The sequence below is a fragment of the Cyprinodon variegatus genome, unplaced genomic scaffold, assembly GCF_000732505.1.
Source record: "Cyprinodon variegatus isolate N-32 unplaced genomic scaffold, C_variegatus-1.0 Scaffold1562, whole genome shotgun sequence".
Taxonomy (NCBI): Eukaryota; Metazoa; Chordata; class Actinopteri; order Cyprinodontiformes; family Cyprinodontidae; genus Cyprinodon; species Cyprinodon variegatus.
Genome location: NW_015152015.1, coordinates 66,197 through 80,513, shown reverse-complemented (window position 1 = coordinate 80,513; position 14,317 = coordinate 66,197). Strand labels below are relative to the sequence as shown.

The following is a 14,317-nucleotide window of genomic DNA, read 5'->3' as shown; positions in this document are numbered from 1 at the left end:
TTCCCTCCTGTTGGTGGTAAGAGGGTCTAAAGTCACCGAATTTACAACAGCTTTACTTTAGTCAGTCTGCCCAGAGCAGCTATGGCTACAATGCAACTGACCACCATCAGTATAGGAAAAAGTGAATAGGTGAAAGACTAAATGTAGTGTGATGCACTTGGGAGTCCTTGGATTTGATATAGAGCAACATACAATAAATACAGATAATTAATCAATTAATACAAATACTCCTCAGTTTTTTTTTTCACCACACAATTCATGTCACTGTGAAGTTAAAAAAACAAGACTCTCATTGATTTTCCTAATAAAAAAAGAGAAATGGTTTTCCATAAAAAAAAAAAAAAGTTTCACTACCGATAACAAACAATTTGCTACCGCTGTTTTCATACTGAAAATATTGAGGCTATTTAAATGAATTCAATATAATCCATAGTAACTGTACAGACAGTAACTTTGATACATTGAACCATCCTAAAAAAGTCAGGCTTCGGTTTCCAACACAATTTAATTCATATTAAATATGACAACGCACTTATATTTAAAAACTGATCAACTTTTGGAACTGGAGCAGCTGGTGTACCACAAAGTCCTGCTTTCAGACCACTGATCTTTGCTCAGGTATTATTCAGTTCAATTCTGTTTATTTATATACTGTAGTGCCAATTCACAACACATCTCAAGACACTTTACAATTCAACCAGACCATACAGTCAAATTGGTTCAAAGTTTTCTGTCTAAGGAAAACCAGTTGATTGCATTGACTCATTGACTTGAGGGCAATCCCTCACACTAAGCATGCCTGTAGCGACAGTGGAGAGGAAAAACTCCCTAACAGGAAATAACCTCCAGCAGAACCAGGCTCAGTGTGAGCGGCCATCTGCCAAGGCCGACTGGGGTTCAAGGAGACAGAAGCAGAGATACAAAAGGCAACTGTAAACCAGCTCCACAAGTGGCCATGTCCAGGAAACACAGCCAGGCAGATGAGTTCTGAGGCAGCTCCCATGTCAGAGGATGAGGAGAGCACATCCAGCCAGTCACAGCCAGAGATTACCAGGGATAATCTCACATTTCAAAATCAGAGGGAAAAAAAGTACATTATGTAAATATCTCAGAGTTTATTTCTTTTTCTCTATATAAATTGGGTTTAAGCTACATAAACACTTAAAAATTATTAAAAACTCTTTTTTTTTACAATAAGAATATGTCTGCAGGTTGAGACTGACTAATTGCACTATATATATAGTGAGCTCCCCTGAGCTCCTTTTCCTGAGTTGCCCTTTGTTCGGGCAAAAGTGCAAAGAGTTTAAAAGTTAACTGTAATTTGAGGTAGCTGAATTTCTAAGAGCCCCAGGATAAGGAGCTACACAAATAGAGAAATGATCACAAACTGTTAATAAATAATCCTCATTTGGACCATCATCAGTTCAGCAAAGACAGGAGATTAAGAAGTTAAACTGACTTTTGACTTTTTAAGTCAGTCTATTAACAATGACTTTGTTTTCTTCTCTTCCTATTCATTAAATGCTGTTTTCCTCTTGATCTTTTTTTTTAATTCCTTTTATACGTTCACATGCTTTGTAATCATTTTCATTTATTACTTTAAAGGATGAATTTTCTTAAAGACCAAATCATGGACTTTAAGTTTTTTCTAAAACGACACTGTCATGGTCTAAAGAGACAACATGATGCCTTTATGTTGTCACATGGTTTTAGTTTCCATCTCCGTTCAAATTAATTTTATAAAAGAGAAATAAAAGCTCATAACTTTTTAACCTATATATTTTTTTTTAGATTAACCTTTCAAGAAGCAGAAAATCTCTTAGGACAGAAGTCAAGCTTGTTTATCTTGCATCAGTGTTAGTACACTGAGGACGACACGACCCACCAACTGAAAATGGCTTCCTGAAAGAGATAATCAGAGGCTCTGGGGGGACAGACCCTGTAGGGACAGCTTGGAGCTTTTTCTACTTCAGTCGAAAAAAAAAATAATTTTACTGTTGATAGCTGTGACATGAACCTGTACTTAATGATAAAACTCTATCCACTAATTATCTTCTGCTATCTAAGGAGTCTCTATTACACAAGTAATAAATACATCTCGTAAAAAATAAAGGAAGAACAAAGTAATATTGAGTGTGAAATTATGCTAAGACAAAGATATGAAACATTGGTTATAGCAGTTAAGTTTGCCTCGTCTTTACCCAGTTTAATCTTTGGCCTCCCGCTGAAGTCTGGCTGAAGATAAAAGCTCTGATGGAGCTCTTGATCTGGCACTTTCTAAGAATCTCCACATCAGGATTGTTTTTGTCCGCAGGACTGATAAAAGTCATTTAATAATTGTCCCAGTCCAGCACTGCATAGAAACAGATAATAGCAATAAATATGTGTGAATTTTGATCAGGTTGTAATAGATCATACAGGAATAAAATCATTTCCAACTTTAGTATTAGTGAGTACTCAAGTTGTGGATGCAGATCCTCTTTTTAGTTAAAAGATACTTAGTTTTTTACAAACCGCAGGTCCAATAAATTTAGTTAATTTATTTTTTATTTAATTTTTTATTTACCATGCTTCATGTTGTAGCTCAAAGTCTGTATCTGTAGATAAAAATGATGGTTAAAAATCTTGAATTTTATATGTCACATTTATCTTTTCTTTTTTTTTTTTTGTTTTACAGTAAAAACTTGTAAGTACCAGTTTATTATTTATTTCCTAGTTTGTGTAAATGCAGGGTATAATTCCTTTTAGATTTCACATTCTTCTCCAGCATGGTTACACATTAGAATTCATGACGGTGCAGCAAAGTGTGCCAAAACCATGACACTTCCAACTCTATGCTTCACAGCTGGTACAGTATGAAAAGTTGAAGCAGTTTTGGGTTTCTGGCAGCTTTTTTAATCTCACCATGGTGATTACTCTCTAAACCAAGGTATAGATCTTTTATTTCCGAGTGGATCATCTAAATAAGTGGTCCTCCTAATTGTCAGTCATTCTGGTAATATGTTTACGTAAAGCCCTCCTATGTACTTGCTTTGCTTGGCTACTTTGCTACCTTCTTCTGGCCAATGCGCAATTTCAAGCATATGTCATTAAATTCACCTTTTTCTCTGAGATTCTTTGAAAATGGCCGAAGGTCGTAAGAGAAAAAGTGTCTAAGAAATGTATGAGAGGAAAAGAAAGGTGTCAGAGGTGGCAGATATATCCCAGAATGCTTTGCGCAGAGAGCTCTTCTAGCTATGTATTATGGGATTTGCTGTCACGGCAGCCTACTGTCACCATAGGCTGTCGTTATTTGACAGCAGTGAGTAATAACAAAGATGGCGCAGGCACTGTGCAATGTAGGCGGAGTTATGTGACCAACGGGGACAATAAAGCAGTGATCATCTGTCCGAAGGGTCAGTTACGGTTTGGGAATGGCGGACTAGTGGTTAGGGCATAGGGCTTGGAATCCTGAAGTTGTGAGTTCGGAACCTACTTCCACGGACTGCCACTCTGGCTCTCTGAGTTAAGGACTGGTTATCCTCCCCCAGCAGTGTGTCACAGTGAGCTTGTCGCAGATATTTTTGATTTATGCCCAATATTGAAGCGTGGTCTGTGCTATGTTATTCCACGCCACAACGCAAGAGGATCAATCATAGCTGTGGGTCTTGATACGGCCGAGGCGATGCGGAAGTGGTGGCAAGTTTGTGTGACAACAGAGGAACATGAGGAAGAAAAGAGCGGGGATCCAGGTGGAAAAAGGGGTCCCAGCGTTCTTGCGCACCTCGCTCTTCTAACTGGTCCATCTTCAAGAATCATTTTCCATAATGGTGGTCATACTGTAAGAGCCAAATAATCAAAATAAGCAATTTCTGATGTGGCAGCAGCACACGGCTTTGACACCTGGGTGGTGGGTCTGTCTAAGGTGGGCGTGAGTGTCACTAAGGTATGAATGGGAGTCATACTGGCGCACTGAATTTTGTATGTATGAGGAAGCCGGTGGTGGTCATAATTTCTGTTGACCGTGCTATGTTGTCGCTTTATTATTGGCATCATACTATGGTTTAGCCTGGTCAGTATGTGTCAGTCAATGTAAAGTCTGGATAATGATGGTCAAATGAAATAAGTCGATGACTGCAATTACAAGAAGCGGCTTGGAGTCTTTGAAGCACGTGTCAGTTGATGAAATCACTACGTTAATCCAGTGTGGCCCTCTACAACAGCGGTCCTTAACCACCGGGCCGCGGACCGGTACTGGTCCGTGGGTCCAAGAAAAAAAAAAAATAAAATAAAATATANCATTTTACTTGATCGTCTGTCCTCCTCCTCAGAGTTCATTTATTCATTGGGGGGAGTGGTGGCCTAGTGGTTAGGGCATAGGGCTTGGAATCCTGAGGTTGTGAGTTGAAACCCCACTCCAGTCCCAAACTGCTACCTGAGCAAGGACACTTAAAGATCAGCTTAACCCTCCTTCCTCGCAGGAGCAGGTACAGGGTTGTGTTTGTGCATTTTTTATAAAGTGGAGAGAGCAGATTATTTTTTTTTTTTATTCGAAGATCCTCCACAATACCTTTAAATTCTGAGGATAGGATATGTGTGCGGGATGTTAGTAAATCAATTTGAACCAACTTGAAGCTGCAACGAGGGGTGGTTGTAACATATTTATAAAAAAGAAAGCACAGGGTGTATTAGCTGTATTTTTTTAAACGAATGTATGATATAAAGTAAACGTTTATAATGTGCTGCCATTGAATCAGAATTAAATACTGACAAATAAAAAAACAATGTTTGCACTATTTTCTTTTTCATTATAATGATTAGTATGTATTAACAGCTTCCTAATATTTTGATGTGAACATCTGTAATGTTGATATTGACCCAGGAAAAGCCTTCAGATTAGACACATTCCACAGGAGTGGATTTAGAGTTGGAGCTGCTGCCTTTATTAGACCCCTCAGTTATAACTAACCTTTTCCATCTCGATCTGAACTCCAGGTGAGTTTGTTTACCTGCCTGCTCAGTCCCAGGCGGGAATGCTCCACCGCTGGGGGAGGTGGGGGACTCTGCTCCGCGAGCTCCACAAGGACGGACTGTACCACCTCCACGGAGAAAAGGAGGGGGGAAATCAGCGAGTGAAGCCAGGCTTTTTCTATCAAAGCTCGATTTTTGTCACTCTGGTCCAACATGTAAACAGTAACACATATTAGAAAATAATTAGAAATGTTTCTGCAGCAGACAAACACACTTTGATCAGTTTTGCTCCTTATTTTAGTGGCAGATAAGTTTGTTTTCTTCCCCCTTTTTTTTATGAAATCCGAGGCTCCGTTTTGCCTTCTGATTGACCGCTACATATATGTTTTTCTGGGTGCTGAATTTTCCCTCTGCAGGAAAGAAATAAAGCGACACCAGGAGACCGAGGAGATAAAGAGGAAAATAAGAGAGGTGGAGGAGAAAGTGTCATTACAGCAGCTTCGCGGGAAAACTGGATTGACAAAAAAAAAAAAAAAAAAGGGATCAAGAAGAAACTGAGCAAGTGGAGAGCGATAGTTGCCATATAATTTCTTGAGACCGTTCATTTTATTGGTTTGCTGCAATTTAAAAGGTATGTTTCTCTTTTCTTTTTTTTATTATTAGGGATATTAACATATTACCAGGGATTTTTTTTAATTGTTTTTTTTTAAATGTAAATCCTGTTTTGATAGTAAGCAATTTAAAGTAGATGATCCGCTAAAATGTATTTCACTCTCAATATTTATGATGTGTTTACAGAAAGCAGTTTTTTTTTATGAGCGCCTGTTATTGATGCACACATGTGGCACAGCCAGTGGGCTCTTTGTTGCTCTCTCTCTCCTCCAGCTTTGCTTCAGTAAAGTGGCCGCAGCATGGCAGGATATAGGCCAATATTGACATTTGTTTCTTGCCGCATGAACTTATGTGATAAATGGAAGACCCCTCCTCCTTTTTCCCTCTCCCAGCTCTCCCTCCTCCATTTCTTTTCTTCCAGCCGCATCCCTCCTTTCCTTTGTGCTGTTTAACACTTTATCCCAGCTTGTTTTACGGTTCAGTGCGTTTTATTTACAGCGAGGTTTCTTTTTTTGTTGTTGTTTTCTTCGCCCAACGGGAGGTGCTGAGGGGCAGGCGCCACATTGCCAAATATGTGTCAATGTCAAATGGAGGTGTGTCCCTTGTGCGCGTGTGCGTGTGGGGGGCCCCGTGTTGGGTTGGATGCGAGAGCTGATATTTAAGTGTGTGTTTCACAGGGAGAATGTCTTCCAGTTGCATGTGTTGGCTATCTGGGGCGCGCGGAGCAGAAGCGAGGTGCAGTAGGAACGCAGCAAGGGAAGCTCGCGCGCTGCTTCTGTGAGTCATACCGCATTTAGAGGCTCGCGCTGCTTTAGTGAAGTGGGGCTCCTGCTGATTGCGTGCACGCGCATACTCACACATCCTTGCAATAAGTAGGAGTTATTTATTTATTTATTTTTAAAGATTCTCAGGGATGGAGAAATGTGGGCTCACGATCACAGGAAATGCACCTGTCTGCATCAGGTGCATTTCCTGTTCTCATGAGCCCACGTTGGGCTCATGAGAACAGGAAGGTTGGGTTGGTAGCAACACAAACAGAGAGGAGGGGAAAGGTCCCTTATTGAGAGGTGTTCTTACAGAGGCCTTCTTTTTCCTTTATTCACATTATAATATATTTTAAAGGGGTCATAGAATGCAAAACCGAGTTTACATTGTCATAGATTAATATTGATCATTCAGTGGGTGAAATGGAGGTTCAGGGAAGCTCACCGTCAACACCTACTTTCTCTGCTAATCTCACAATTCTAAACTTCCAACATAAAACGGGCGAATCCAAACGAAGTCCCGAGATGACCTTAACTCGGGGATGTTGCCTTATTTGGTTCTGGCCTGTACTTTTGTCACGCCCTGAAATTGACATACAGACCAGCCCACTGGTTCACTGGCCCAAAGGGGGGGGTTGGTACGAAGTGTCGACTGCTGGGCCGCTGACTGGACCGGACCTCACCAGAGAGCCAGGAACCAACCATCCTCAGCCGGAGGAGGGGGACTGGGGGCCGGTAAGGCAGGCGGGCAGAAGCACGGGGCCGCCGGTGTCTAGGCTACGTCACCGGGTCGGGTTTTGTCGCACTGTCTCCCGCTGGCTCGGTGCCCCTTGGGTTCATGGATCATCCAAGGACCTGACGACTTGATTCGAATGCCTGGTGTGTTTCCACTATGTGCTGCACTGTAGTCGACCAAAATCCCAGACGATTTTTTTTAGGTTTGAAAAGTAGGACATGTCCGGGAAAAAGAGGACGTCAGGTCACCCTACCATATCAACAATTTGATGTTTCAGTGAGTGAGTGCTTGTTGCTATGATGCGTCTTTGCTCAGCAGTTTCACTCGTTGTAAACCACCAATCAGCGCAAAGCTCATCTTAATATTCATGATCACACCATAAAAGGAAGAAAACCTATCATTTCATTCTAGGGCTTTTAACCAGGCTTGCATTAGGGCTCATAGAAGAGCAAATATGCCATTTTCAACCCGACCAATGTTACACCCAGTATTCAGAGACCTTAAGGACCAGCACCAAATACCCTATAGAATCATTCTATGACCCCTTTAAGCCTAAAAAACAGAATAAATGAGAGCAAACAAACCTACCCATCAAATAGCACATGTTATTTAGACATTGGTTTTTAGGCCAAATCTGGTCGGTCTGTCATAGTCCAGAAATAGTTGTGGGAAATTAGGCTGTGTTTGGGCAGTCTCATTCTGTCCCACTTTAGTCCAATAATAGGCACTGAAAAGATGTTGCAAACCCAGTTTCAACGTCTTTTCAACGATCTGAAATTTTTTTTCATCTTCACTTTTCAAAAAAATCTAGACATCCTTTGCATATAAATCATGTCGCCTTTTCAATGTATTTTTAAACTGTTTTTGGGTAGGCTACTTTTACGAACACATGGAATCATCAACCATATTTTCAGTCGTTGTACTCAGCTACAACTCAAACTGTACGACTGAAGGGTTTAAAAGTTCACAGTTTACGATGCATGTTGTTACAATGTACGGCGCAACACTCTAATGCGATCTAACAGCTAACACTCTACATCCAAAAACCACACCTCGGACTCAGCGCTGAGAGATTGCGCTGGTTGGACTCGTGAATCTAGAAGAAGAAGAACTCCCTTTTTTGCAAATGCGCAGTGCACAAGATCCTGGTAAATCGGCTAGTTCACTTTTTAGCACACTTTTTCGAACCTTTGTGCCACAGAAGGAGAAACCCCCCAGATCCCCCCTCCCATGTACTGGCTGATGGTATGGTCTGATCTTCGGCTTGGAACTAAGACCCATTTAATAAAAAACAACCTTTCAATTTGATGTGGTCCAGTCAGGCGTGGAAACCTGCATTTTCCTGGGGCCAAATGTGACTGAATTTACAAAGTGGCTGGTAAATTTCAGCCCACAAGCTAGAGTGGTATTGTTGTAAATCAAACAGATATACAGCTGACACCTATAAGCAATAGTTGACTGTGGAACAAAGGAAAGAAAACTATTTGCAAGTTTGAGACAAGGCACTTTTAACACCATACGTTACTTACAGATTTGGCTGTGTTTTAAAGTGTGCATTTCCTGAATGACTGAAGGAAACGGATACTGTTAAAGCTCTTGGATTGGTTAATATAACTAGAAAAGCATCATATTAATTCAGTCCTTTAACCACTTCGGTCACCAGTGGAGCTGAGTTGACACTAGACTGCTGCACATGTTGTTATTGGTAGAAAATAGTTGAAATAAGTATTATGACATTAGATACCAGTTTCCCCAGAAGGATAACTAGATGAGCCTTGCAGTATATAATTAGAGGTATCATTTTTAACAAATGCACCAATTATATAAAAAAAACTGCAAGATTTATGAACTCTAAATATGCAATGCAAAACTTTGCCCAGATCCTCCTTTTTTACAAAAGTAAATACCCATAAAGTGAATTTTTATATCATGATTACCTTGGTCACCTGGTGTAAAATAAGGGAGGACCTATATGACATAATAGAGACAAGGAGAACAGAAGTGATCACTGTGGACCTGCAAAAGTGAATATCAGGGCGATTCTTTCTAAGAATGAGGAAATTAGTTTCATGGTTCCTCTCGGAAGTGGATGTAAATCAGATTTGACCTACCAGCATAAGTCAGCATCAGCCTAATGATTAGGGGTGTGGAAAGAAATAGTTTTGGCAATATATAGTGATTTTTGGCTGCCTGATATAATATCGATCTTTTAGTTCCTAGCATTTTTTTTTTTAAATAAAACATTTTTGCATAAAACTGAGGGAAAATAGGCTAGCTTTGTACCGCCACTCTGGCAGATGGTGCTGTGGAGCCCTTTAGCTGTGTGGTGGAGTGATAGCAAGAAAAATATCGCAATATATGGTGATATGGCAATATGGTGATAATATCGTATTGTGACCCAAGTATCGTGACATGTATTGTATCGCAAAACCCACGCCGATACAGTACTTTCCCCTACTAATGATGTCAAACACCAGAGTCAGAGAAGCTAGAGCTAATAATGCAGGTTTTTGGAACTGTTGATGAGGAATCTGAAACCGTTGTAGATCTTTAGGAAAAAAAACAATTCTGGAAAGAAAAGTATTATCCTCAAAAAGAGTTGTTTTTGCTGAACTTTAAGTAAAGAGTTATAATTTGACTCAGTGTTAATCTTTGTTAGAGAAGAACCAAATATCTGATTCCCAGTAAAGGTTTCTCCATTTTTTGTTTTGATGGATATAAAATCCCAACTGAAAGATATTTTACTGAGAGGGCAACATCCAGAAAAACAATAAGGACAGCTCACATCATTTCATCTTGTGTCAGTTTGGTTTAGCATTTTCTGATTCATGGCTACTAGTTTGTTAATATCCGATTGGATCGGAGAAAACTTGGTTGGTGCATTTTGCAGTGAAGGCACATGTTTTTTCCCTCTTAATAGGGTTTAAATACATTTAAAATTACTTTAATTCCTCATGAACACTGTAAATTATTTTTCTTTTTTGTTTTTTTAACCCTACATGGTGTCCAACACGTTTCCCATCCCTATCTGCTAAAGTCACTATAAACATCCTATTGTTCTTCAACCTTTTCTTTTGCTTCGGAGCTGATTGTGTTAGTGGGAAGACAAAACGTACACTTCAAAACGTTTCTGCTCTTCTAATCTGGTTTATCTATTTAGGTCACAGAGACAAATGCTCCTTCTATACTTTAAGTTTATGATTATTCCACAGATGCTGGATTGCAGCAGATGGACTTTGTAACAATTCCTAAGCATTAAGACGTCTTTAATATCAGAAGATAATGTCATTGTTAAATGTCAGGATGACCCTCTAGATTTGAATTAGTTCTGACATGTTTATGGCTTCTTCAAGATAACCTTAACTCCCCATAGCAGTAAAGATCAGCTCAGCAAGCTTTACTCAATATTTCTTTGTTCACATAAAAATTTGTGTCTCTGGAATCAGAGGATCAAAGACACAGATAACTTACAAGTCAGGAAGAGTGGGCTATTTTGTAATGTAAATATTCATACAGACTTTAATGAATATAAAGCTGACACTTCAACAATTATATCAATGTTGTGCTCTTGAAATAAATAAAAAAACTGGTCATTTCACAATTTCTAGGATTTTTGTTTTTGTGCACATTTTTTTCATAGTTTCGCCATATTTAGGGTTCCTTAGGGCCTTGTAACACTTTGACGTTTTAGACAGCGTATGCCGATGTAACAGAATTTCCTAAATCTGGAATACGCTGAACTTTCTATGTATTTTTTAAATTTTGGGCTTATACATAGCATATTCATAACGAGTCCAGAACTTATGTCGAACGACAGCCTAACTTATGCATAGGGCACGGCAGCGTAATGCCCATGAAATGATGCACAAGCGTCCTTTCATGCCAACGTACCTCCTGTAAACCCCCTTTTATAACAAAATGCTGCCAATACGCCATTATACAGTAGCTGTAATTTAGAAACACTTTCAGCGGTCATTTTGAACACGTCAAATACAATTAATATTTGGTAGAGATAAGATCTTTAAAGTTACACATAAGTTATGCTCAAGTTACTCAAAGGATTTAGATAAGTATGTCAACGATCAAATAACTTACCTGTAACTTATGAGCATACACTTGGATACGTCTCCAAATTTTGTGACGTACTTGTCGTATGTTGACGTGTGCCAGCGTGTTTCAGCGTGCTCATAACTTATCCAACGTAGTCCAGCGTTTTTGCCAGATTTTTCCTATGTCTGGCATATGCTGGTCTAAATCGTCAAGGTGTGACAGGGGCTTTATGAGAACAATCAGCTGAAAGCTGTATCTTTGTAATACATGACAGTGTTGTTATTAAGGTCTCAAGAAGAAACATGATGTGCTTTACCTGACTGTCTAGAAATTGACGGTATGTTATTTGAGACTCAACATTTTGTCTTTCTCTGCTTCTCTTTTCTCTGAAACAGAAAATGAGCCCATTGCCAGAGAACTGTTGTTATGTTCAACAGACTCACCAGTGAAGGAAGTCCTTTGCAATCCCCCGGACAACACAATATTTTCAGAGTGTTACACTCAGCAGCCCATTTTCAAATTGTGCAATGCAGCAAACCTTTTCAATTTTCACCCATAGAGTGTTGTTGTGTAAACTGGGATTTTAGAAAAAAGTTTCCATAATAACCCCTTTCTGTTTTGCTCAATATCGTAGTTTATTATTGCGCTCTTTGCTAATTTTACAAATATTCCTTGTTTCTTTTTTTTTTTAATATGTGCCTCTCTGTCTGCTTCCCTTTTTCTATATCTTATTTGACCAGCCAATAGTATTTGGCTGTGCAATACAGTTGTACACAATCAATAAAAAGTTGGGAAGCTAAGGGGCTAATCTTCTGGGTTCGATCAGCTTACCATAAATAGTAGCTCCTGCCTCCTGTTCCTATCACCCATCCCTTTACCTTCCACATGGTCAACAGTCAGAACTCTATCCATGCTGAATTCAGACAGCCTTCAGCTTTATGGAAGTCATTACGCAACAGACACCCACATGAATAACGCTGGTCAAACGGGGACTACAGCCTTCGGGGAAAGAACATCAAAGAACAAAAGTTATCTAAGTGTAGTGAACTAATTATTATGGTGACCCCACTTTAACTGTGGCTTAAGTGTTTTTACTGATTTGAGGTGTTTGGATCCAGCCTTAGTCTGTTCTATTTGTCCTTTTCTTTCATTTTAATGTCTTTTTTCCATTTTTTTATTGTTAGTTTAAATCCTTTCTACCCACCATGCTGTTCCCTGCATGATTGTTTAAAGACACAGTTTGTAATTCTTTACTGAAAAATATTGTTGAAATGGCCTTTTTGTTTAACCCTTTAGAACTAAACATAGTTTGCTGGGCAGACTGACACTTCTATAGTTCAGATGCAATGCATCTATAAGCTTGTAGCCTATTTTCCTGGACTTACTCGGGCTCGGAATTCCCGCTTTGTTTCTGTGGATGTGACGTCTAATGAGTCCTTGTTGAGTGGTTCCAACCTAGCAAACAGTCATAGCGTTATATTCCAGGTGATTTTTCTCTCAGACATCAACGGCAACTCCATGTAAGGTGAAAAAGGTACAAAAAACCCCAACAAAACTTCGAGCGCAAGCTACATGCTGCAGTTCTGTGTTTCGGCCATTGGTGGCAGTATGATTAGAAAACTCCATCATGGCTTTTAAAATAAACTCTCATCACATCACACGTCTGCTCTGATTCTGGTCCACAGCCACTTTTTTGAATCTCCATTAGGGTTGCAGTTAACGATTATTTTCAAAACGATTATCTATGGATTATTTGTTGAATAATAATGAGATAGCAAAAGGTTCCTTAAAAACGACTTTCTGTGAAATCAGGTGAAACTAAAACTTCTAGATAGGATAGAGCATACTGACAGCCGAAAAAGATTTTTATCTGATATGCAAAATCATGACTTTTTTTTACAACTTTAGTATAGTTACTGCTCTGTCCGCTAAAGGCATCTTTTAGATCCCTATACTCCAGTTAACAATTAATTGAATATTATATTAATTTACGATGATTTCAATAATTGATAAATCATATTTATTGTGATTGTTTCAGTCCTAATCTCTATTACTTTTAGTCACATAACGTTTCAGACCTTGGTAGTGCAAACAACAGTGTTGCCTTTTGCCATCCAGCTCTTTGTAGTGCCACTTCTAAAGCGATGTTACATGAAGCTCACAGAGATGCATCTACTGTATAGCCCCATTGTTTCACTTCAGCTGCAAGCTGAACCTAAAAAAAGATCAAACAATGTTCTAGAGAAGGCAGCAACCAAGATCTCTTCTGTAACTATATTTGGTTAGAAGCAGAGGTTCTTCATCACACCTCCGGTTCTGTAAGTTCATGAAGAAAAGCAGTAATTAAACTGCTCCTGTCCACTGGCACTGCTTGATAAAACTCTTCATGGACTGGAATGATTCATCATTAATTGAAATGAGTACTTTTAAATATGCCGTGTATGGCTCATATCCCCCCGGCCTTTTTGCAGGACTGATGTGGGTGTAAGAAAAGCCAGGTGAAAATTTTTGAAAGCAGTATTATTTAATATATGTTTTTAAAATTTCAGAGTTGACAAAGTTGTCTTTTTGAATGATGAGTGAGAAAATCATTGAGTCACTGAATTTGTGAAGTTTTCCAGTAAAAAGAGCAAAATGATTTCAATCCTAACAGAAATGCTGACCAATCACACTCTGTCCGACCAAGTAGGATGAACCTTTTAATCCAAAGGAAGATAATTAAAAACAATCCACTGGACTTTGTTTCCAAGTTTGAAGATGTTTCGCTTCCCATCAAGGAAGCTTTTTCAATTCAAAATGTCAGGAATAGCGTTGAGTTCGAGGTTTTATACAGTAGCCGAACAAATCTTGGCTTCTTTTGTTAGCCTGCAATGCCCATGTATACCCATGTATGGATTTGGATTGACTATGATCTGGATGACTGAGAACCTTCACCAGCAAGAAGAACCTTTTACAGTCAGTGAAACAGACTGTAGACCTCTCTCTTGTATGTTTGGTTTCTTACTTTATTCCTGAATGGAGTCATACACATCCATCACATTCAGAAATAATCTCCGAGCTGAAACACTTAGCCTCTGCCCTGATGCTGCCTCTCTGAGTGTCTGGGACCAATAGTAATCCAACGAGATAAAACTTATTTGCATTACTCCCTGGTGTTAGGAAGAAACTGTTTTGTAGGAATATACTAAGAACCCAATGAAGTTAT

General features: G+C 39.2%; 1 protein-coding gene across 1 annotated transcript in view; it reads left to right on the top strand.

Moving 5' to 3' along the window:
* Positions 1-5,338: 5,338 nt before the first annotated feature.
* The window catches only part of ndrg2 (NDRG family member 2), a 75,169-nt gene continuing 66,190 nt past the window's right edge, over positions 5,339-14,317 (top strand). The window contains exon 1 of the mRNA XM_015403772.1: positions 5,339-5,581. The gene's annotated coding sequence lies outside the window, so the exon portion shown is untranslated. The remainder of the gene's footprint in view (positions 5,582-14,317) is intronic.